Source organism: Pinus tabuliformis, chromosome 6 (genome assembly GCF_031772625.1).
Source record: "Pinus tabuliformis cultivar Carrire ecotype Pingquan chromosome 6, CPIR1, whole genome shotgun sequence".
Classification (NCBI taxonomy): domain Eukaryota; kingdom Viridiplantae; phylum Streptophyta; class Pinopsida; order Pinales; family Pinaceae; genus Pinus; species Pinus tabuliformis.
In genome coordinates, this window is record NC_142292.1 from 1,728,789,076 (window position 1) to 1,728,811,200 (window position 22,125).

The window sequence follows — 22,125 nt, forward strand, 5'->3', positions numbered from 1 at the left end:
GTTGTTTTTTGTTGCATCAAAATACTTTTTTTCTCCTTAGGGAAAAATCACAATTTTCTATTAGATAAAGAAAATTGCATGTTGCAGATGCTTGTGTAGCATATTCATATTGGGTTGTAGCCATCAAAAAATAGTTCTTACAAAAATACCCATGCAGGGTGTACTGTAAATTGTTCTAAAGAAAGTTTTAAAAAAGTATGTATATGTCATGTACTGTAAGGAAAAAGACAAAAATATACTACAAAAATTAGGGTATGTTGGCCCTCAAGTAGTTTTGATCTATGTACGACTGATGATAGTACTGGAAGTGTTCATCACCCTGTTGTTCCTTTATGAGCCAAATTCCCCTGGGTTGGACCGTGGCCGCCTTGGAAAGTTGGTCAGCATCCTGATTACGTTCCATGTAAATATGTTGACAAGAAATATATTCAAATTGGGATTTAAATAACATGACTTCATCCAATATATTTCTGAGAGTATGCATATGACATGTAGATGCATTGTTGAACTAGTTAATAATGATTTTTGAATCCCCAAAAATTTGTAGATGTTTACAATCATGAACAAGTTCAAAATGGAGAAGGTGACGAAGTGTGATAAGTTCAGAAAAATTATTAGTGCCAGTCCCCAGACCCATTTGAATGCGGTAAATATGGTTTTCAGTTTGGTGTAATAGAATACCCCCCCCCCCCCGCATCCATGTTCTTGTGCAACACCATCAAAATAGGCCCATGACATATTGTGATTTATGACTTCTGTGGTCACTGCCCGGACAGTAGGTGTGTTGTCATTATTTGGAATTTCGTGAAAATCATTTAGGATACAGGAAATGGATACAAGCTAGCAGATAGCTCTGTCCCTGAAAATAAATCCATTTTGATTCAACCATATGGTCCAGCGAATGATCAAGGGTAAACAATGATGTTTTTGGTTCGAAGTCTCCATCCTCCAGTGATTCCATGCTTCCATAGTAGTATTGCCTATCTATCGAAAAGTAATGGAGAGGGATGTGAGAACCTGTGACCATAAATCAATCACTGTGGAATAGTGAATAAAAGGATGGTCATTTGTTTCCTCAGCCTGTTTGCACAAAATGCACCAAGAAGGGTCGTGAAAAGACCTATGCTTCAGGTTGCTCCCAGTGGGCATTTTGTTCTTTAATATGTTCCACATTAGTTGCCTAGTGTGAGGAGGGGATTTGAGCTTCCATATAAACCGCCGCCAATCGATGAGCACATGTGGAATGTGTGAGGCATGGATGACGAGATATCCTTCTTTGAGATTGCAACAAGATGATGGAGCTTAGTGAAAAGAGTCGCCTTCACTAAGTGGGCCCGCAGGCAAATTATGGCACAAGTTCTATTTTTTATCACAGTGTGGATGATCACAGTGTGGGTGACCACAGTGTGAGTGATCACAGTGTGAGTGATCACAATGTGGGTGACCAAAGTGTGGGTGACCACAGTGTGGGTGATCAAAGTCTATTTTTAGACTGGCTGTCAAAAATAGAAAAGTCAAATATTATTGTCTTATAACAATATTTGGACTATAAACTTGATCTTATTCTCTTGGAGCACTTCAGTTTGAGCTACAGATGTGGCCCATGCAGCTGTCAGAAGGAAGTATGCTTTTCTTATGAGTCAGTTGAGTTGTTTCATGCATGAATTCAGTTAGAACTCAATCAGTTGAGTTTGTTGGAGTTGATTGTGGAGTTGATGGAGTTGTGTTCAGTTTGACTTGGTTAAACTAGTTGTAGTTAGTATAACTGCAAATAGACTAATGATGAGTTGTTAAACTAATTATTAACTCATAATACAACTATAGAATACATCAGTTAACTCAGTTGCATGTCAGTGCATGTTCAGTTCAGCAGGGACAGGTGTTAGAGAATCAGATTGCTATCAGTTGTGACTATAGTTGTGCATCAGATCTTGCACAATCAAGGGATTGAGTATGTCAATGAGTTTGCTCATGTATTTGCCCAGTTTGTAGCTTCTGCTCACGTCTTACACATTGTGAGTGATTCTTTGGAGGTGAAATACGAGTTTGGTAGGCCATTCTCATTCATTCTTGAGCAGGTATTGAGCAGTGGAGACAGGCAAGAAGTGGAATAGATTTGGAGATCAGATCTTAGCTGTATTGTGTGTAACAGGTGGAGCTGGTACTGGATTGCTTGTGATAAGCATTGTACTTTGTAATGTTACATGGTCTCAATCATTAATATATAGATAGTGTGGGGTTTTTAGCGAGATGCTTTCCCCAAGTTACATATTGTGTTAATGTGTGAATGCTCTTGATGTTTTATTGTTATTGATGCTGCTATATTGATGATCAACGTAGAGGAGCTTATGTATTGTGTATGTATTCCGCAATAGTACATGATCAGGATAATCTCCATTGAATATGTGTTAAATTATTCAAAATTTATACATGGTATCAGAGCGAGCTAGATAATTGTAGAAAAAATTTCTACATGGTATCAGAGTTGTTGATCATCAGATCTACTATTCAGGAAGTGTTTACATTCTATTTCTTCAGGCAGAGTCTATAATCGGGCCAAGTAGCCTCTAGATTCATCCTTCCTTTGGAAGGTGAGATATCCGGTGAATGCCCATACAGTCAATCTCTGTACGAGAAATATTGTGTTCTCACGAATCTTAGATCCGAGGCGATTGAGTTGGTTGCTGGTGGAATTCAAATTTGCAGCAGTGTTTTCTTGGTGACAACGCAACAATGTCTTTCAACGGATTGCGATTGGAGTATGCTCTTGAGGGCAGCTCAAACTATATTGCATGGAAGGACAGGATGGAGGCAGTATTGGATGATAACAGGCTGAAGGATTTCATAGATACGGATATCCCAAAGCCTACTGATGCTGCTGAGGCGGAAGTTTGGCAAAAGAAGACCGCAAAATGTCGAAGGATTCTGTTGGAGGGCGTGAAGGATCACATTGTGTCCAGCCTCCATGGAAAGGCTACTCCATATTTGATGTGGAAATCATTAACAGAATTATTCCAAAGCAAGAGCGATCAGAGGAAGCTGGCGCTCAAAGATAAACTTAGAAACATCAAATGCGAGAAGGGTGATAGTATTCCCAAGTATCTCACGAAGTTCACTCAGTGTCGAGATGAGCTGGGAAGTGTGGGGGTTACTGTCGATGATGAGGACTTGGTGAGCTTGGCTCTCCTTGGTCTTTCGAAGAGTTGGCATTCCTATCAGGACTCTGTCAATGGTCAGTAGAAATTGCCAGGATGGGAAAGACTATGGTCAGATCTTGTGCAGGAGGAGATCAGGCGGAGTACCAGGGACGGATCTTCGTCAAAGGGAACTGATGAAGAGAATTGTGCTTTGGTTGCCAAATCAAAGAAAGGGAAGAGCAAGAAAGCTTCTCAGTCTGGTGCGAAAGGCAAGAAGCAGGATATGTCCAAGGTGAAGTGTTTTCACTGTCACCAGCATGGACACTATGCCACTAATTGTCCGCAGAAGAAGAAGAACAAGCAGGCTGCTGGATCTTCAGCAGGAGAGGATTTAGCCTCACAGTTTGAGCTTGATTTTTCATTGATCGCATGCTTGGTTTCAAGTGTGACGGGATCAGTGTGGTTCTTGGACAGTGGTGCGTCTTTTCACATGATGGGAGATAGAGATTTGTTCTCTGATCTGGAGGACAAAGATCTTGGAGTGCACATCGAGATGGGCGATGATGGTAGATACAGTGCGACCAGTATCGGTACCATTTCCTTTAAGAGGGAGTCTGGTAAACCCTTCGTATTGAAGGAAGTCATGCATGTTCCAGGATTGACGAAGAATCTCATCTCAGTGGCGATGTTAGAAGACAAGGGGTATGATGTTATTTTCGGCGAGGGAAAGGCTTTCTTGCGCAGCAAGACAACTGGTGAGACCCGGAAGATAGGGGTTCGAGTGAGGAACCTTTATCAGTTGCATGTAGATGGATGCGCAGCAATGGCGGGAAAGGCAGAAGGATTGGTGAGTCGGGATGATGGCGAGTTGTGGCACAGGAGATTAGGTCACCTTCACCATGGAGCCTTGAAGATACTGCAGCAGATCACTACAGGGCTTCCTAAAGGCACACTTGCGCAGTCAGATCAGTGCAAGGGGTGTACTTTGGGGAAGTTTGTGAAAGCCACCTTTCACGAGAAGGATAGTCGCACCACGACGATCCTTGAGAGAATTCACATAAACGTGTGTGGACCTTTCTCAGTTGCTTCGACAGCAAAACACAGGTATTATGTGATTTTTGTTGATGATTTCTCTCGTAAGTGCTGGATCTTCTTCACGCAGAAGAAGAGCGAGACATATTCAAAGTTCTGTGAATTCAAAGCACTGGTCGAGAAGGAGTCGGGGAAGAAGGTGAAGGCTCTTAGGAGCGATAATGGTGGTGAATACATCTCGGACGAGTTCAAGGATTTCTGCAAGGCAGAAGGGATTCGTAGAGAGCTCATAGCTCCCCATAACCCACAGCAGAACAGGGTAGCTGAGCGGAAGAACAGAACGATTGTGGGTGCTGCACGGGCAATGTTGCATGATCAGGGCCTACCCCTTCACTTATGAGCGAAAGCATGCAATACAACAATTTATGTGCAGAACAGTTGTCCTCATAGGATACTTGGCATGAGTACACCTGAGGAGACTTATTCTAGTAAGAAGCCTGATCTTTATCATTTGAGGATTTTTGGTGCTAACATTTACATGCATGTGACGAAGGATGCCAGGAAGAAGTTGGAGCCGACCGCAGAGGTTGGGATATTTGTGGGGTACACTGATACGCCCCACAACTATCGTGTGTATTTGCCAGACAGTAGCATAATTGTTGTGCGACGGGATATAAAATTTCAGGAGGAGAAAGCCATGAAGTGTTCGCTTGAGAGGGAGCTACACTTGCATGCATATGAGGAGCTATTAGTTCCTAAGTATGAGCTTCAGGACGTGGATCAGCCACAGGACGAGGTTCATGGAGTGGAAGAGACCACTCATGCAGCGCCAACCATCAGAGGGCAAAAGCGCTTGATAGAAGCTGAGCGACTGGCTCAAGATGCAGAGAAAGTTGTAGGACCACCTACAGCCCAACGCAGGCAAAGACAGTCACCTGATCGGTACACTGGATACATGGCTCTGATGAGCAAATGTGTTGTGACTGAGCCATCCTCTTTCGAGGAAGTTGTGGAGGATCCGGCATGGGTAGACACCATGGTGGAAGAGTATGATTCTATTGTCAGAAACAGTGCATGGGAGATTGTTCCTAGACCGAAATGGAAATCAGTGGTGGGTTCGAGATGGATCTACAAGGTCAAGCAGGCAGCTGACGGGAGTGTGGAGAAGTACAAGGCAAGATTTGTTACCCGAGGCTTTTCACAGATAGAGGGGATCGATTATGAGGAGACCTTTGCACCTCTCGCAAGGTATTCTTCCATACGGACGATTCTTGCTCTCTCAGCGCAGATGGGTGGCACATTCATCAGATGGATGTGAAGACTGCGTTCCTCAATGGAGTCATTGAGGAGGAGGTGTACATTGAGCAGCCCGAAGGCTTTGAGGTCTTCAGCAGCAAGTCGCATGTGTGCAGGCTCAAGAGAGCGCTGTATGGGTTGAAGCAAGCACCACGTGCTTGATACACACGGATAGACAACTATTTCACAGGACTTGGATTCTCTAAGAGCGAGGCGGATCCTAACCTATACCAGATTGTGGTGGAGGGTAAGTTGCTTATCATTGTACTGTATGTTGATGATTTGATTCTAACGGGTGATGAGTTGTTGATATTGTCACGCAAGAAGGATCTTGCTACAGAGTTTGAGATGAAGGACTTGGGCCTCCTTCACTATTTCCTAGGATTGGAAATATGGCAACGCGGTGGTGGACTGTTTGTTTCTTAGGGAAAGTATGCTTGGGAGATACTGGAGAAGTTCAACATGCATGGCTGCAAGCCTGTTGATACTCCTCTTCCTAGAGGTTGGAGGAAGGAGGATGCCACTTCGGGAGAAGAAGTGGATGCCACTGTTTATCGACAGTTGGTGGGGTCACTGATGTATTTGGTCAATACACGACCTGATATATGCTATGCAGTTAACCATCTTTCACTAGCTATGGTTAAGCCTACCAAGCTCTTCTGGAAGGTGGGCAAGCATGTATTGCGCTACTTGAGAGGCACATCGGGATATGGTTTGTGGTACAGACAGGAGGATGAGGTGAAGCTATGTGGCTTCACGGATGCAGATTGGGCAGGGAGCCCAATGGAAAGAAAGAGCACATCAAGAGGGGTCTTCAGTATTGGATCGACAGCAGTTTCTTGGTACAGCAGGAAGCAGAGATCTGTGGCACTCAGTTCAGCGGAGGCCGAGTATATGGCAGCAAGTTTGGCTGCATGCGAGGCTATATGAATGAGGAAGATCCTGGTTGGTTTGTTCGGTTCTCATTTGGATCCTACTGTGATTTACTGTGATAACGAGAGTTACATTAAACTCTCGGCTAATCATGTATTTCATGATAGATCTAAGCATCAGGTACCATCATATCAGAGATTGTGTGCAGCGGAGGATCATGTTGCTTTCATACATTCCAACGGAGGATCAGGATGCTGATATTCTGACGAAGGCTCTCACCAGGAGCAAATTCAAGTACCACCGAGGCAGGATAGGGGTTGTTGATAATCCATATCTTGTCGAGAGGGAGTGTTGAGATTGCAACAAGATGATGGAGCTTAGTGAAAAGAGTTGCCTTCACTAAGTGGGCCCGCAGGCAAATTATGGCGCAAGTTCTATTTTTTATCACAATGTGGATGATCACAGTGTGGGTGACCACAGTGTGAGTGATCACAATGTGGGTGACCAAAGTGTGGGTGACCACAGTGTGGGTGATCAAAGTCTATTTTTAGACTGGCTGTCAAAAATAGAAAAGTCAAATATTATTGTCTCATAATAATATTTGGACTATAAACTTGATCTTATTCTCTTGGAGCACTTTAGTTTGAGCTACAGATGTGGCCCATGCAGCTGTCAGAAGGAAGTACGCTTTTCTTATGAGTCAGTTGAGTTGTTGCATGCATGACTTCAGTTAGAACTCAATCAGTTGAGTTTGGTGGAGTTGATTGTGGAGTTGATGGAGTTGTGTTCAGTTTGACTTGGTTAAACTAGTTGTAGTTAGTCTAACTGCAAATAGACTAATGATGAGTTGTTAAACTAATTATTAACTCATAATAAAACTATAGAATACATCAGTTAACTCAGTTTCATGTCAGTGCATGTTCAGTTCAGCAGGGACAGGTGTTAGAGAATCAGATTGCTATCAGTTGTGACTATAGTTGTGCATCAGATCTTGCACAATCAAGGGATTGAGTATGCCAATGAGATTTCTCATGTATTTTCCCAGTTTTTAGCTTCTGCTCACATCTTACACATTGTGAGTGATTCTTTGGAGGTGAAATACGAGTTTGGTAGACCATTCTCATTCATTCTTGAGCAGGTATTGAGCAGTGGAAGCAGGCAAGCAGTGGAATAGATTTGGAGATCAGATCTTAGCTGTATTGTGTGTAACAGGTGGAGCTGGTACTGGATTGCTTGTGATAAGCATTGTACTTTGTAATGTTACATGGTCTCAATCATTAATATACAGATAGTGTGGGGTTTTTAGCGAGATGCTTTCCCTAGGTTACATATTGTGTTAATGTGTGAATGCTCTTGATGTTTTATTGTTATTGATGTTGCTATATTGATGATCAACGTAGAGGAGCTTATGTATTGTGTATGTATTCCGCAATAGTACATGATCAGGATAATCTCCATTGAATATGTGTTAAATTATTCAAAATTTCTAAAAAATGCACCAAGAAGGGTCGTGAAAAGACATATGCTTCAGGTTGCTCCCAGTGGGCGTTTTGTTCTTTAATATGTTCCACATTAGTAGCCTAGTGTGAGGAGGGGCTTTGAGCCTCCATATAAACCGCCACCAATCAATGAGCACATGTGGAATGTGTGAGGCATGGATGATGGGATATCCTTCTTTGGGAGTATATTTTCCATGACCAGCATGTGCCCAGATGAGTTCATAAGTACCCTCCTTGATGCACACATGTGATTCTATCAAAACATTTATGTAATCAGCCCATGATTGGTGCCATTGTTCAGGGATGCCTAACAACCCTGTCGATTTCCATGCTTGAGTGAATATGGTAGTATTCTCCATATCAACTATGGTTGCGAGCCTGTGTATGTCATTGTGCTTGAGGAATTGTATGAGGTCAGGTGGGAGCCGGTGCATATTACCACAGCCTGTCCATGGGTCTATGTTGATCCGCACTGCTTGACCATCTCTGATGCGCCAGACAAGACCATTCCTAATGGTGGGTAGATCATGTCGGACAACTCACCATATTGAAGAAATACCCAATTTGTGCCAAGTTTGTGGTCGAATCCAATCCATGATCTGTAAGGGCCAAATATATTTGTAATGCACCACCTCTATCCATAAACAATGAGATGTAAGGATTAGTCAACCCATATTAGCACCTAGAGCATGAGAAAATGATGGTAGGTATTTTAATCCCCATCCACCCCACTTTTTTGGTAGTGCAATTTGGGCCCATCCCACCCAAGCAAAGGGTCTCCCTTCCTTGTGTCCGTTCCAAAGGAATCTGTAGCATAATTTTTGTATCCGACAAAGGATACGTTTTCTAATCCAAGATAATGACATCCAATACACTGGCATAGCCTCCAAAACTGATTTGATGAGAACAAGTCGCCCTGCTCTTGATAGAAACCTATGGTTCCAGTTGAGAAGTCCCTTTTTGACCTTGGCCACCAGCCATGTCCAATCCATTATTTTGTAACCATGAGGTTTTATCCGGAAGCCAAGATATTTAAGGCCTGCCTCCAATTGTAATCTTTGAAAAGGAAATTTTTATGAGGCTATCTACATTTCCTGTGGAGAGCAGGCTGAGAAGGTGATTGTGGATTTCATCCTATTAGATTCCATACCTGTAGCAGCTAAAAAAAGCATCATAATATCATGGAAAACAGATGAGTCTCGAATACTACCATTCAAAAAAATTAGCACATCATCCACAAATAGAAGGTGGGTGATAGTACAATGTTCAGTGATCTTCAGACCAAGTATACTCCCCTCCCTTTTGGCCTGATGAATAAGTCTGTTGAGTCCTTCCATAACTAGGAGAAAAAGGAGAGGGGATAATGGACAGCCTTGCCTAAGCCCACGCTCTGCATGAAAGAAATAGGAAGCAGAGCCATTAATGAGAACACTGAATGAAGTTGTTGTGATACATCTCATGATCCAGGTGATGAAGGATAAGGGAAAGCCCAAATGAGTAAGAAGCATTCTAATGTATAGCCAGCTGACCTGATCAAAGGCCTTGGATAGGTCAATTTTGAGGATGGCACCTTTGAGCTTCTTCATCTTGATGGAATGGAGGGCCTCTTGAGTAGTGCCTACAGCTTCATGGATTTGTCGATTGTGCAGGAAAGAAAATTTCTCAAGCAGGATATGGTTTGATAGGATGGGCTTAAGGCGATTGGCAATAATCTTGGCAATGATTTTGTAGAGGCATTTATAGAGGGAGATGGGCCAAAAATCATTAAATGAACTGGGAGAGTCGACTTTGGGAATAAGAGCTATAAAAGTGGAGTTGATAGCCTCATACATATGACCAGTAAGTCTACATTCCTCCACAACATTGAGAAGATCCTATCCAATGGTATCAAAGAAAGCAATATAGAATTCAATTGTCCACCCATCCGGGCCAGGGCTCTTATCTTTTTTGAACCATTTAATTGTGCTCTCCAGTTCACCCATGGTAACAGGTTTGATAAGGTCATCAGAGTCTTCTTGGTCAACATAATGAGGGAATAGCCCAGCTATCTGAACTATTTCAGCTATGGTTGCACCAAGGGGGGGGGGCTTGAACAATTGTTGGAAGTGAGAATTGTCGAGATGGGCCAGCTGGTGAAAGGAGGAGGCAAATTGACCATCTTCAGTGGGCATTTTCCAAATAGTGTTGCTGGCCCTTCTCCCCTTAGCAAAATTATGAAAAAAATTGGTATTGTCATCTCTGACCTTTAACCATATAGCTCGACTCCTAAGTCGCCAAGTTTCCTCACGGTCTTTAAGAATATTGGACCTTGGTGTCTTTAGGTCAGTGAGATGAGATTTTTTATCATCCGATATGACTCCTTTACCTTGCTCATCCAGAAGATCGGCCAACTTGTCTTTTGTGGTCCTGAGGGCTTGTTCATCCAGATCTCTTTTTTCCTTGGCCCATTTAATTGAGAGGCTCTTGATTTCAAGTAGATTTTGACAAAATCCTTTAGATATAGATCTCCCTCGAGATGGTGGATGTGCTTGCCAGTAATATGTGACCAATCTGGTGTATTTAGGGTTCATCAACCAAGTAGAGTTGAATTTAAAATGAGCCCTTGGCTTTGGAAAGGGCCTAGACAATTCAAGGTAGATAGGAAAATGGTCAGAGATTCCACCCACTGAAGATAATTTGACAGAGCCCGAATAAATTGTTCCTTGATGAGAAATTGATCTAATCGCTTAGCTAAGGCAGCATATCCGATTCTTCTATTGTGCCAAGCTGGCTAAACCTTGTTCATGGGTATATCAATCAGTTGGTGTTTCTCCATGAGATGGGACATAGAATCCGAAAGTGGATCTATCTGGGCATTACAACCTTAGGATTCCCCATAACCAATTGAGAAATTCAAATCCCCTCCTAGAATGAGGTTGTCTGAGTTGACAAGGGATAGATTGAGCAAATGAGTCCAGAAGTCAGCTCGGTTGAGACAGGGAGCGTATATATTTATGATTATGATCTCCATCCTTAATTCAGAGGAATAGATGTCCATTCTGATAAACCTAGCTCCACCCAAAGTAGTGATAATATTAATAGTACACAGATTGATGCATAATGCAATGCCTCCAGATCTTCCAATGGCATCATGTGCATGGAAAGTCTAGCCCGAATTCAGAGCTTGTAGTATAGGGATGATCTGGTTAGCATTGCCGAGGGTTTCTTGTAGATAAATGATGTCAATGGACCCATAATCCAATAATCTTCTAAGGGCATATTTTTTTAGTATGGTTCGCCATACCCCTACAATTGAAAGATAGCCATTTCATGATAGTAACCAGGTGAGGGTGTTCAATGCTCTAAGAACCCTGTCGAGTGTGGATTGCCTGCCCAATGCCACATCCACCCCAACCTGAATGATAGCCTTGGAGATATTTGAGTGTCTACCTCTAGAGGACTTGGTAGATTTAGGAGGGGAAATCAACCCAATCCCAGAATGTTCGGGAGGATGAGAAACCCTAGAACGGAGGTTGTATGAGTGGGAATGACCAGAGGAGGTAGAAATATCTAGGGAGGGATTGGTATCCAGTTTAGGAATGGAGGGTGGAGTGGTAGATATAGTTGGAGAGTGCAGGTCCAGTGGACAAGATAGAGGGGATGATGAAATGCCAGGGATGGATGCAAATGCAACATGATGGTGCAAAGAAGAAATAGAAGAAATAATTAAAGATGCAAAGTAAAGAGGTAAAGAAGTACCTAATGAATGAGCAGCCGCGGCAGTAGCCCGAGATCTTGTCATAGGTGGAGAGGGAGGCTTGGGAGAAGTCGAAGTCGGGATCTGTGCACCACCGCAAGCTGTGCGACTCGGTCCCAAAGATCGAGAAGATGGTTCATCAACAGATGATGGCGCACTCGGAGCCACTGCAGCCGAATCTTTGGAGGGGAAACAACAGGATTTACCAGACGGAATTCTTTGTAAAGGTGACCCACCTTGTGACACCTCCGGCATCGGAAAGGCACTCCTTCATAGTCCAGGAGCTGGATGCGGGTGAATCTTCGCCAGTGCAGAGTAATATGTTCCTCCAGTCCCTCTCTGATGTACAAATATACCAAAATTCGCGCCACGGATTTATTGCTGGATGATTCATAAGACTTGTCAAAATCAAGAAAGGCACCAAGCGCATTCCCAGTTCGCATAAAAACATCCTCAAACCAAAAATGAAGGGGGAGGCCCGGTAGCCTGACCCATATCAGACCTGCACCGATTTGTTCAAGCTCAGGGTCGAACAAAGGGCTCCAGTGCTTGAGCAGAACAGGGCCCATCTTGATATTCCAATAGCACGACAGGACTCATGTGGTTTGATCCTCCCTTATAAAACTTAGAGCAAACCAAACTCGAGCCAAAGTAGTAACAATCGGGAGTTCCATGAGGATGTGCCCCCAAATTTCCATAACCCATAGGTGTAATCTAGCAGCAGAGTAGGCACGCCCTCGAACCCTTCCTACCAATACCTTATTGGCGGTATCCACCACCTCCCCCATATGCACTCCAACACCGAAATATAGTTGCAGTTTCTTATGGGAGGCTTTAAGGCACTTCTGTTTCTTTTCTTTGCCTGTTCACGAAGTAGTAGGGTGTTCCTGAAGAGGATCCTGAGTTCTCGGTGTGTGCCATTGAGGTAGATGGGTGTCGGAAAGAGGGTTTACAATGGGGATGTCAAAACACCTAGACGGAGAGGTAGAGAGTCTGGGTATAGCCAAGGAATGGGGTGGGTGTGGAAGATTAGCTGAGTGCAGAAGGGAGGGAAATGTAGAGGCATGTCCAACCGCATAAGGGTTTACAGAGGAGGGAGTTGGATGGGGGGATTCCAATGACACAAAGTCAAATGTAGGGGATGGTGGGATGCAGGAAACAAGATAATGAAGGGTAGCCGGTGAGAGGGGAGGGAAATCGAGACCTGACGACCCAATGGAGAGGTCGGTAAATGGAATGGAGTGAGTGGAAGGACCCGGGTCAAAATGACTATAAGACAAACCCTGCAGTAACGAATGTTTCGTGCCCAAAGGTCCATTAACCATCATCTCCGATGCAGAATTAAGGCTCGTCCAGATGGATTCATTGGGGTTGGGATCCTCTGAGTAGTTGACCATGTCCACATCCATTTCCGACATACTATAGACAAAAGCAGCGACATCAAGAGATGGGTAGGGAATCCAAGTGACAACGCAAGGGGAGAGGTCTGTCTATCGACCGTAATGGTGATACTGATGATGCAAAGGGCGATGGGTAGCTAGGGTGTCTACATCAGTGTGATAAGTGCAAACCCTAACCTTTCTCAATCAAGGTTCTAATGTTGCGCGTCCGCTCCATCCTCCCTCACCTTCAATCTGTTGCATAAAAATACTTAAAAACATTGAGAAATCCTTTTTAAGTTCCCATAGTGGATGTCAACCATTTAATGTGATCATCAATTGATCATTGCAAAACATATAAATTTTTTGAATAAAAATGCAGTAATAGTGGATTGGGAAAGATATGTTGGTTAGGATGAAATGAAATGTGACATGTGGCATGAAATATGAATATACCTTCCCCCCAACTTAAGGTGTTTTCAGTTTTCTTTCAAACCAAAAAGGGAATATGAATGTGGTGAGGGATTTTCCAAAATCACAATTTTAGCATTTAAGGAATTACATGATTAAAAATTAGAAAATTACATACCTTCACCTACCTAAAAAGTGGACAAGCTATGTATATCGAAGAGTGTGGTTGTTGTTGTTGGATCATGGAATATGAAGTAAAATAATCTGATCTTGCTTCTTCTTTCTCTTGGTTTTATGAATTGACGATGAGAGTGGAATCTTTATTTCTATGGTTGTTGAATTGGTTCCTGCTGCAAATTGTTGAAATCATGTAGTCTTCATTCGTTCCCACTCGGTGGCATAATTATTATCTATGTGAATAGATGTGTCGACATCGAACATAGAAAAGAAATTGTTGGATTACTGGCCATTAATGAATTCCATTAACCAACACAAGACTACTCACCATTGATGTCAATGAGAGTCAAGATGCCTAAGTACATCTTATTAGGTACAAATATATGTGTCGTAGTCGAGTCACCTAGAAGATCCAACAAACAGGGGACATTGATGTATTCCCACTATTTATTGGCAACAGAGCTTGTCATTAAGGCATGCAAGCCTCAAGGTACTTGAAAGATCTCTTGTTTTGATCCCAGATGGTGTGTCGGAGTCGATGGTTCACAACTTGTTAGAAGGGAGGCCTTAATGAATCCTCCACCATCTAACACGAGTATGAATAATAATTTGAAGGACTATAGATGGAAAATTTGCATTGAAGCAAGGTTTATTTGATCAAAAGGAAAAGCAAAAATGGGGTGACTCAGATTTGTAAGGGAGTTGAATGAATTTATTTATGGGTTAAGGGTGAGTGAAAATGAGGCAAGGAAATATGAAGATTGCAAAGGGAAATGAGTTTTTGGTAGAGGAAGATGGACAGTTATGGATCGATTGCAGGCTTAAAATGTGTAGAAATATTAAAAATGGTATGTGTTTAGTAGCAATGGTGTAGTGGATTTGATTTTACATTGAATGATTATTCTCTTCTGAAAGAAACTTAGTCTTTAAGTACTCATGCATATAGTTTCATCTTCCTTCATCGTCCTAGAACCTACAAAAACTTAGCAATTTTTCTGTAATAAAATGTAAGATTATTGAGAGAGAGATGATTAGTCTCTCTTCATCTGATATATACACAAAAAAAACTCAAAAATAATACTAATAAAACAAATTCAAGAACGAAAAACTAAATGCACTTTTACCTTATCAGTACCATGGATCACCTGTTATTGTTTTGTTGATGACTTCTTCATTGTGTTTCTAACCAATTTTGAGCTTGAGACCTCTTCTCCACACACTTAATGCTTCACCAATGGACCATAAACCAAATTTGCATAAGCTACTGAATGTGTCGATTCTGTAGCTACCAAAAATATGGATCGTTGCATTGCCTTGTAACTTTTACGACTTGCATTTAGACTCAGATGGTGGTTTGTTAATTATCACAGTTGAGTTTTTAGTATTTATAGGTTTTTATGAAAGTCTAATTCCGTAACTATGTTTGTCCTTTTTCTCTAGCGCTCCACCCTTGTCCATGATCTCGTGGATCAAGAAAATGCTCAAAATTAAAAATTCTTGGATTAGCTTGAAACCAGCGCCAAAGCGTAGATCCCGTCGCCCTTAATCCAACACAATTTGTTTCACTCAATCCGACTTCAGATGCTCCCAAAATCGTGTTCTAATCGTTTTGTGAAACAAATAAAAAAATGAAATTTTGAGTTGCAGGAATGCCCAATCAGCAGTCCGTACGTTGATTGGGTGATGATACTTGGCATTGTTTAATTGGTCATTAATTGGCAAATGAGTGATTGACACTTGTCACAAGTTGATTGGTTGACACGTGTTAATTTTTTTATTGGTTTTTGTGGTGGGCCAACAAGGAAGTGCCACGTGGACCAACCGTTGGTTGTCATGTGGCATCATTTATTGGTTTATTGGTTGTTGTGGTGGACCAACGAGGAAGTGCCACGTGGACCAACCATTGGTTGCCATGTGTTATCATGTGGCATCCTCATGACAGACTAAAATTTTATGAGGATGAACAACCTCCACATGACTTGAAACTACGACCTCCTAACAATCAACAAAGCAATTTTACCAATCCACTGATCTCATTCTTTGTTAATTAAAGTCCCAATTTTTGTATTTAAGTTTTATGAGTACGTTATTTAGGAAAGGGACTAGGGCTAAACCCTAGCCCCTGGACCTCCAACACCATAGGACCACGGGCGAGGGCCAAGGGCTAGGCCTTAGCCTGGCCCATGGTCTCATGTATACCTCGATATGACCAGCGCTTAAGTTAGAGGTGCCAGTGAAGGAATGGGGATTAGCTCCTGATTTTCGACACCCAATGTGGTCGCATGGTGCCACGTGACCAAGATTTTTGGACCTAGGGGCTAACTTTAACTATCCTACAATTTTGACCATCGATCGAGAAGGCCATATTCTCACATTGTTCTCGTTTTCTAGGCACACTAGTCGGGTTTGGGTCGAATTGTAGGCTTATTAACAATAGAATAACTTAAAATAGTGATATCTTTCTCAATTTTTGGCCAAATGAGGTGCAAAAAGAGTCCAAACAGGGGTTTTCGACAATGTTGGATCCATTGGAGGCATTAGTTTTTCTATTTCAGATTTCTAAAAGCCTATAATTATACTTTTAATTATGAATTTAGATTTCTTATCCAATTTTTATTGCAAAATTTTAAAACTAACTTTGTTCAATTGTCTTTTCTGATCTTCCAGGTCGCAGAGAGCGCAAGAAGAGAGCATACTCAGCAATATTGAAGCTCTTTATTCATTTAGAATGTGAAATTAAAAGACAAAACAAAATGATTTGGTCTCTAAATTCAAATTGTGGCTCTCAAAACTCTTATTTATTCTCCTTCTTCTCAAATATTCCTTCTCTTTCTACATCTTCCTACAATTGATTAGTGAGATGGGTGGCTCTTACTACACCACCAAAAACAAAATTGCAAATAAAATGAAATCTAACTTAAAAACTTAAAAAAAAAACACATTACCAAACTCGGTTTTATTCATTGATTTTATCCTACTCTACTCTACTGGAAATATAAAAATTGTGTCAAGTGTATGCATTTTTCCAGTGTAACCATGTGTGTAATAGAAGTAAAAACATATTCATGCTTAGTTCTGAAACATATGCATTAAAACACATCAAAGCATGAAAAACCAATTGTTTTGATAATGCAATTAAGAAATAAGGTGATTTGATCCTTGATTGGAACCATCTTTCAATAAGGCCATGACATTCTTGATTCCTTTATTAGTTTAAATCACTTTGAATATTCTCCTTTATTATGCATTCCGTATATTCTAGTAGTTTGTCCCCATCAACAGTATTGCATGATTCTTCAGTCTCTTCAATAAATTGACAAGAGGAATCAAAAGAGACTTGAAGATCTTCTTGTGGAGGTGGAGAGACATATGCATTTTTTAATGCAGTTAAAATATACTCTTCCTGAGACGCAAATATCCCAGTTGTTGCTAGGATTCGAGAGAGTTATTGGAAGGAAATTCTTCAAACTTCTTAATTGTCTGTGAATTACTCCAACTGGTTAATACTTCCTGTCGTGCACACAGATTAGTACAAAGTTTTGAAATTTTATTAAAATCTAAAATGCAAAATGATTTTAATATGCTTTTAACCATGAATCTAAAAATGAATGCAACTATAATGAGTTGTCTAGACTTCAAAATAAACACCTGTGTATACCTCTTCAATAATGACACCAAAATTTTGGGTGATTTAATTATGAGTTAAATCCCTGTCATTAATTGTCAACCTAGGGTTCGTATAACTAACGAGGTATACATGTACTATATGTCTAGGTCGTTATTTATCCAAATATATTAATCTAATGCAATTAAGACTAACTACAAAGTTAATTAAATCAATCTAATCCAAATCAAACCAAACATAAAGAAATTGAAATCACACTCGCAGAATTGAAATCACACTTGCTTGAAAAAGAAAATCACACTTGCATAAATGAATTCACACCAAACTTTCATAAATTAAGTCACACCACACTTACATAATTGAAATCACTCTTGCTGAATTGAAATCACACTCACACTTATATAAATTAAATTCACACCACACTTGCATAATTGAAATCAAACTCGCTGGAAAGTAAATCACACCTGATAAAATGAAATCACACTTGCTAAAAGTAAAAGCACACTTGCATGAAAAGAAATGAAATAGCAAAACTAAACTATGTTACCAATATGTACAAACATGTGCAAATTGTGGTTGATGGGGGCCCTCCGTTCCTCAGCAAGCACACCAAACAAACTATCATGTCTTGGAGATCAATGTGGCAGTATGTATTTCATAAAATGAGTTACAAAATATTACAACAATTCTCTCTCCTCACTTTACAAACCACATGGATGGAACTTGGAACCTCCAACTAGCAACTAACACTAACACTCTCAACCTTTAACTTGCATCTAACCATTTAACAACCCTTTGTATGAAAGGTGCACTCTTATTTATACAAAAATTAAGGATAACTATACAATAAATATAGATCCTTAGATCTCTCCCTAAATCCACATTTATCTCTTGTGGTTACAACCATATACATCCTTAGATCTCTCCCTAAATCCACATTTATCTCTTGTGGTTACAAAATATTACAGCAATTCTCTCTCCTCACTTTAAAAACCACATGGATGGAACTTGGAACCTCCAACTAGCAACTAACACTAACACTCTCAACCTTTAACTTGCATCTAACCATTTAACAACCCTTTGTATGAAGGGTGCACTCTTAATTATACAAAAATTAAGGATAGCTATACAATAAATATAGATCGTTAGATCTCTCCCTAAATCCACATTTATCTCTTGTGGTTACAAAATATTACAACAATTCTCTCTCCTTACTTTTCAAACCACATGGATGGAACTTGGAACCTCCAACTAGCAATTAACACTAACACTCTCAACCTTTAACTTGCATCTAACCATTTAACAACCCTTTGTATGAAGGGTGCACTCTTATTTATACAAAAATTAAGGATAACTATACAATAAATATAGATCCTTAGATCTCTCCCTAAATCCACATTTATCTCTTTTGGTTACAACCAATCTCCTAAAAATGTAAGATACAAATCCTCTCATCAATGATTCTTCTCCTTTGGATGTGCATAGTTAATGATCCACGTCTTCTACAATTATTCCACAAATCCTCATGACTTGGAATTTGAAATTCGAATTTGTGGTTGGATGGCCAAGTAGGACCCTTCTAGAATCTCCAAGTAGGCCTACAATATCACAAAACTCATAAAACTTATATATATATATATATATATATGAAAACATGTTAATTTCCTAATATTTAATCACAAATTCACTTATAATACTTAAAATCAATGACTTGGAAAATAATAATAATAAACCCATATGATTATGAAAATGGTTACTAAATGTAGGGTTATGTAGTTACGGAATTACGGAATGAGGGTAAAATGATGGAAATGAAGGTGAAAGTGGATGAAATTTGGGAGACTCAACAATATCGAAGTACAAGTGGTCAAAATTTTAGATTCTAGTATGTTATACTTTCATAGATATACCTCATGGAAGTTAGGGCTCATGATTGGTCCTAAAATCAATTTCAAATGAGTTATCTTGGAGTTTTTGCTATAACTCTTTTTTGGGAGGATTCAAAACACAAATTTTGAGTCCATAAAGGAGAGATATCAGAATATAGGTGGTCAATTTTTCAGACTTTGGTTCTCTATAATTTTGGACATATACCTTGTGGAAGTTAAAGTTTTTTACTAGTCCTAAAATCATCTTTTAAATGTGTCACCTTGATAAGCTCGCTATGAATTTTTCTTAGAGAAATTTTAGATTATAAAAAAAAATTAGTGTTATGAGGAGACATAGTGAAGTACCTTAGGTATAATTCCATAACCATATTTGAAAAATCAGATACGTGGCATGTTGTACAAGTTCTCTCTTGGGAAGGCCCGGCCAAAAATCAACAATTTTTGGGAAAGTTACCATAACTTTTACTTGGCACATCAAGTTTCGATCAAAGTTGTATAATTAAAATAAGGCATGTCAAAGTACTATAGGCCAAGATTTTTTACTTAGAAGGGTTCAAACTCTAGAGATATATTAGCACAAATGTTAGCCATCCAAATAGCCTACAAATTAGGGTTTTAAAAGATGTGTAACTTACAATTTTCCTAACTTTTGATTGGAATATCTACTTTTGGTATTTTGAAAATTGTGTTAAAGAGGAAGAAGAGATGTATTATTATTTTCTTGCATGGCTCCTAAAGGTGCTTCAAAATATACTTCACTAACTAAACCCCTAGAGAGACTACTATGACTTAAGAAGAAAGAGAAAAAAAAAATCAATATATTGAATAGGTAAAGAAATTGGAAAACCAAACGGATAAGATGGAAAGAATATGGATTATTTGAAAAACTTTGTGTCCACCCTCCCCTTACATGCCTTAGAGGATAAAATTCCTAGAGGAGATATCAAAACATAAGGAAATATTGAAAATGTGGGGGAATTAAAATTGAGTTCCAAATGTAGTCAAAATCTTGTCAACATAGGTTTCAGTTTTTAGGACAAGCGAATGGGAGCCTGGAGCAGCTTGCACGAGAGGAACCAAATAGCAAGAGCCTGGTGCACCCTCCAAGGTAGGTAGGAGGAAGCCCGGGGAGCGCGTAAAGAGACACAGCCATCCACAAGTCTGCGTGAAGCTCCAGAGTCATGGCCCCAAGAGGGGGTCGCGAAAAGGAAACTCCCTTGCCACCTGAGCTAGCTGCATTCCAAAATCTGGTTGCAGCATGCAATAAACGGCTAGCAACCGAAAACCAGCAGAAGTTTGTAAAAAAAATGGAATCCATCCCCACAGTTTCTCTACCGACTGAAGAACCCTGCAAAGCGGCATTAAACCTAGCAGAACGAGGGCTTATTGGCTAGTTCACAGGCTTATGGCCCTCACCTAAAGCAGTAGAAGCTTGGGTGTAAAGGAATTGGCATTCACTGGTCAAAGAAGGAATAAAAAGCCATTTCGTCGGCAAAGGCTTCTTTGTTTTGTATTTGAAGCAGTACAAGACAGGAACCTCATATTCAGAAACAACCCATATTTCATGGGACCTCAGGGTCTCTATCTGAACCAATGGAGTCCAAAATTCGACCTGACTCAAGATGTGCCCTTGGACATTCCAATCTGGGTGCGATTGCCCAACCTACCTCTGCACTGTTAGAACCCTAAATCCTTAGAAACCATAGGCAACAAGCTAGGCAAATACATCAACTGAGCAGAAAGAAGAGACCAATACTCATGTGCAAGAATATGTGTGTAGACCTGGAGGAAGGTCTCCCTCAAGCCATTAAACTCACGGTGGCTGACTAGACACACATACAAGTCCTATACTACTAGCAACTCCCATTTAAATGTCGGCACTACCATGGCTATGGGCATTTTTCCAAGCATTGCAAAAAGAAATCAGAGGATGGAGCTGAGAAGGAGAAAGGAGATCAATGGACTCAGGTTCAGAAATCAGGGCCAAATAAGCAGAGCAACAGGAATAAAGGGAAAGTCATATCCACTGGGAGGGTTGCTCCTCCTGAAACCCAAGTAAAAGGAATCTTACTCCCTCCAATAGTAGACATACCAACAAACTCCTTTGATATACTCAGCACACCAGAAAAACTCCAGGACCCAGCAGATAAAAACGATGAACAACAGGCAAATAACAAGGAAGAAAACAAAAGGCAAGAGGAATCAATCCAAATCGCATCCCCAAAAGGTGCCTCTAGCTCCCCAACCTATGAAGATATGATAAGAAAGAAGACCCATAAGATATTGGGATCCTCGGAAGATGAAACATCTGAGAGGCCCTTGAAAAGAGTGGGGAGGAAATCACACAGAGAAGCTAGATAAGAAGAAGCAAAGAGACAAAAAATGCAAGGCAGTCAGGCCACTATAGAGATGTCTATCGGCAGAAATACTAGAACCAAGCCTCCCAAGGGAGGTGCTACCCCAACAACTACCAGTAAATAATGCGACTAGTATCTTGGAATTGCACAGGACTGGGGAACCCATCAAAAGCTAAAGCAGTCAAGAGCCTATTAAAATCAGAACTTCCCGAGATCCTCATACTCCAAGAGACTAAAATAGAAGGCGAAGCCCTTCTGGAACTCAGCAAAGAAAAATGGAAAACAAAAGCTGGAAAAGCGATAAGTGCTAGAGGTACATGCGGCAGGTTAGCCACTCTATGGGAGTCTGACAAATTCCTACTTGAGAGCTCCTTTCAGACGCAGCACTGGATTTACACCGAACTCCGACACCTATCAAGTAAGATAAACATTTCACTCTTTAATCTCTATGTACCTGTCCTCTATGCAGAAAAGGAACAATGTTGGCAAACTCTGACTGATTTTTTGGAAGCATACTCCCTCAATAATATAATTATTGTCGAAGACTTCAATCTAATCCTAGACCCAAAGGAAAAAAGAGGAGGAACCAGCAGCAGGGATCACTTCCTTCCCTTAGTGGAAAACCTAATTCAACAATGGGATTTAATGGATTTCAAGCCAAAAAAAGGACTATACACATGGACTAATAACAGAATATGGGAGGAGCATATCTCA

The 22,125-nt window shown here is 40.6% G+C and overlaps 1 pseudogene; it reads right to left on the reverse strand.

The window, feature by feature from the left end:
• Positions 1 to 12,142, reverse strand: part of LOC149265723 (CBL-interacting protein kinase 23 pseudogene) — a 45,605-nt pseudogene extending 33,463 nt beyond the window's left edge.
• Positions 12,143 to 22,125: the final 9,983 nt, after the last annotated feature.